The 4,077-nt window shown below is 39.1% G+C and overlaps 1 pseudogene; it reads right to left on the reverse strand.

Annotated features, from left to right (window-relative positions):
• LOC102833747 overlaps positions 1 to 2,925 on the reverse strand; it is a 96,484-nt pseudogene extending 93,559 nt beyond the window's left edge.
• Between the last annotated feature and the right edge of the window lie 1,152 nt (positions 2,926 to 4,077).

A 4,077-nucleotide genomic window follows, 5' to 3' on the forward strand; every position in this document is an offset into this window, starting at 1 on the left:
AACCTGCTTGGTCGGGTATTCTGTGTTGTTGTTGGCGGAGCTCTCTGCTATACGTCCACCTGATCTGCCATCTTGTTTGTTCTCCGATGAATTGACTTTTACTTATGAATGTAATAGTTCAGAATACCAACCGACAGGGTAGGAGTCGTCACATCAAAGATCAAGCTTATCCCCTCAATACACAGAGTTGATAGGGATGGGCAACTTACACGTTGGCTATCTAAATTAGAGTGTGGGGTAGGGTATAAAAGCATGAAGTGGATGGCTTACAAGTTTTCAATTGGGAGTTTAGTTTCAGAGCAAGAGGGGAAAAGTGGAATCCTCATGGAATAATTTTCATCTTTTCTGGATGGGTATGGTGAAAAGATCAAGGGATAGGATTTTGTTGATCCAATAGTGAGTAATTGTTATAACGACTAATTGCAATTGTCACAACTCTAAACATAGAAGTTGTGTAACAAAAAATGGGGAGCAGTTAATCTTGCATTCCAGTAATAGAGTAGCTTAGGACCATAAAGAGGGAAGAACAAGAACAGACTGTTAGATCTTAACCAGAGAAGCAATGACACCAGAGATAGATGCAGAGGTGACAGCATGGAGACATGGAGTACCTGAGGACTCAAGACTCAGGGAAAGAGAAAGGCTGAGTGTTGGTGGGCAGGAGGGTTGGCTTGCAAAATGTTTAAAGATTATATATTCCTTTGTGGTTTTTTTTGTGTACATCCAGGGAGAAAGGGGAGGGAATATAGACAAATACTGCTGGCTAATGGTGAATGGAGGGGATAGTAATCATTGCAATGAAGCAAAGTGAATGCAAAACTGACTTTCTGCAATGTAAACTATCACTTAGTTCATAATAATAACTTAAAAAAAAGTTATACTACAAACAACAACCTGAATACTAGAATCAGACAAAAATGAGTGTGCCCCACTGCTTTTCTGATTAGCCATGATTTGATCTCATAAAAAATGACACCCTGGATGCCCTACAGGGCAGTTCTACTCTGCTGTATAAGGTAGCTATTAGTCGGATTCAACTTAATGGCACATAACCACAACATTCTTTTATATTATCCAGAGAGTTATGCAAAATGCAGTTTCGAGCTCTGTCTTCCCACTGGCTTGATACCCTTCATACTTTTCTGTGTAGATATTCTGGTCCCACCACTCACATTTTGAGTTCCTAACCATAGTCTCCTTTGAACTTCACTTTCCACATCTGTATATTGAAAATACTGTTTTATACAGTTTAGGGCTATTGTATGGTATAGAGATAATTGATGTATCTGACACATATTGGAAACCTGATAAAAGCTAATTTTCACTTGTATGTTTGGTCCATGTATGGCTCCTATGTGTCCTTTGTTTCATCTTCATTTAGTTGAGCCTTCTTTTACTATAAACTACTCTGCCATTGCAACTCAGTGTGTCATAAAGTTTTTATCTTTGAGAGTTCAAATGAAAACATTTTCAGAGCTCCCTGTGTGTTTTCCCTTGTTTGAGAAGCTTCTTTAATGTCAGGCAGAATGAATAAAAGTATTTGGGGGCTCAGTGTAAAATAAATAATAATTTCATAGGGATTGTTGCTGTTTTGGGAAAAATGATAACCATGACTTATACACATGAAAAGCACTATAGCTTTATAGCACCACAGTGTGCATCTCTATACTGGGAAACTATCTGCACTGTGGTTAAACAAATATTCATTTAATATTTAATTTTCATTCATTTATTATCTTATGCATAGTATTGTAAGACAAGGTGTCAACATCAAAGATGAAAAATGAGGCAAATTCAAAAGGAGAAAATAATCTATTGTTTTATAAATGCCAGTGTAATAACTGCTTCCATGGGTGAGGTGCTGCTGGGTTTCTCATATTTCATGGATCGTGTTTTTGCTCCAGCTGTGGAGTTGTTTCTGAAATCAGCAGGCATTTCATACTCACCTGATTTGCGACAGACAGAAACCTTAGTGTTAAACTCCATCTCACTTTTGAGCTGGCTTCTGGGAGCATATAACTACGGTGCCTTAAATTTACTTCATATGACTTATCTAGCTAAAGTCTTCTTTATTCCCACCAAGTAACTGGATTATTGTTGTTGTTGTTAAGTGTCGTCAAGTCCGTTCTGACCCATAGCGACCCTGTATAGGGTTTCTGAGGAACGGCTGGTGAGCTTGAACCACCGACCTTGCAGTTCAAATGGTTTTGCAGTCTGGTCCTTTAACCCAAAGCACCACACCAGAACTCCAAGTAACCGGGTGTTGTTGTGGTTGTTAAGTGCCGTCGAGTCAGTTCCGATCCATAGCTATAAATCTTTACTGGAGCAGAAAGCCTCATCTTTCTCCTGCGGAGCGGCTGGTAATTTTGAACTGCTAACCTTAAGGTTCGCAACCCAATTCATAACCACTACACTACCAGAGCTCCTTAAGTAACTGGGTGGGACCCTGCAAATAAGGTATAAAGAACATTAGGGCTGGAATTGGTTAATTTTGCCCTCCAGCTATGTTTAGAAGGAGCCATCTTGGAAGCAGAGATGGTAGATCCCAGGACCCTCAAGAAGGAAGACCATTGGTGGAGCATAAGATGTCAAGAGGTGATGCCAAAAGATGACAGCAGAGACGATGGCAGAGCCAACATCAGAGGTGGTGGCATGCAAAGACACAACAGCTTCTAGCACTAGGCCTATGGACTGAATAAAGCTGAGTGCCTACAGGCAAGAGACTGGTTTACAGAGTGTGGTCTTTGGGCATTCACAGCTTGGCTAAAAGAGCTTTGTATCACCTGGAAGACCAGGGCAGAGGCCAAGGGAGCACATGGCTGAGAGGTTGAAAATAAGTTGTGCCTTCAGTTTGGCAGACAAGAGGCATTCCTGGATAGAGAACTGCTGCGGCCTGAGTTGGTCCACTTCCCTAATAAGCCCCATAATTGCGAGTATTGTGATGAGTTCTGTGTGGTCATTGCAATGGGTTGTCAAACACAGATGTGAAGCAGAGAGTGCTGTGGGTCAAAAGGTTGGTGTCAGAATAAGGTAAAGAAGGTTTTAGGGTGAAGTATGTCTGCTTCAATTTAGTAGGAATCAGCCTACAGCTGATTTTGAGTTTGATTCTCTTTCCCCCTTGTGAAACCATGGGAAGTCAGACATGACTCCCACACACTTTTTTCAATAGCCGTACATTTTACTTTCATTGTACATGTGCCTAACCTTTCTATTAAGAAGCTTTCTTTCTTATTAAAAACTAAATAAATGAATGCTGTTGGTTTAGTAGCAGTGATAACTTTCAGAATTTTAGAATCATTAAATATAAGTAATTAAACATTGTCTTAATTTTTAAGTGTTAAACTATACATGTTGATGGTGTGAGGTGCCATTGAGTCAGTTCCAACTCATAGTAACCCCATGCCTAACAGAACAAAACACTGCAAGGTCCTCTGCTACTGTCATAACCTTTGTTAAGTTTGAGCCCATTGGTATTGCCACTCTGTCAATGCATCTCATCCAGGGTCCTTTCTAATAGCATGTTCAAATTTTGAGATGATGTCTCACCATTCTCATTTCTAAGGAGCATACTGGCTATACATCTTTCAAAACAGATTTGTTTGTTTTTCAGGCTGTCTTGTTACTTTCAATATTCTTCTCCAACAACATAATTCAAATGAATGGATTATTCTAAGGCCTTTCTTTCTTACTCATTGTCCAAATTTCATATGCATACAAGGCTATTGAATATAACACTGTTTGCGACAGGCACACTTTGGTCCTCAGAGTTAACTCTGTTCTTGAACACTTTAAAAATGTATTTTACAGCAGATTTGCCTAATGTACTGCTTTCTTTGATATCTTGACAGTTGCTTCAGTGAACATTGATTGTGGATCCCAGGAAAATGAAGTATTTAGCAACTTCAATCTTTTCTCCATTCATAATGATATTTTTTTATTGGTCTAGTTATGATGCTTTTCATTTTCTTTACATTGAGGTGCAATCCATACTAAGGCTGTAGTTTTTAATCTCATTAGTAATAATTTCAAATCCTCCTTGTTTCCAACTAGCAATGTGTCATTTACATATCACAGGTA

This window comes from Chrysochloris asiatica, unplaced genomic scaffold, assembly GCF_000296735.1.
Source record: "Chrysochloris asiatica unplaced genomic scaffold, ChrAsi1.0 scaffold00285, whole genome shotgun sequence".
Classification (NCBI taxonomy): Eukaryota; Metazoa; Chordata; class Mammalia; order Afrosoricida; family Chrysochloridae; genus Chrysochloris; species Chrysochloris asiatica.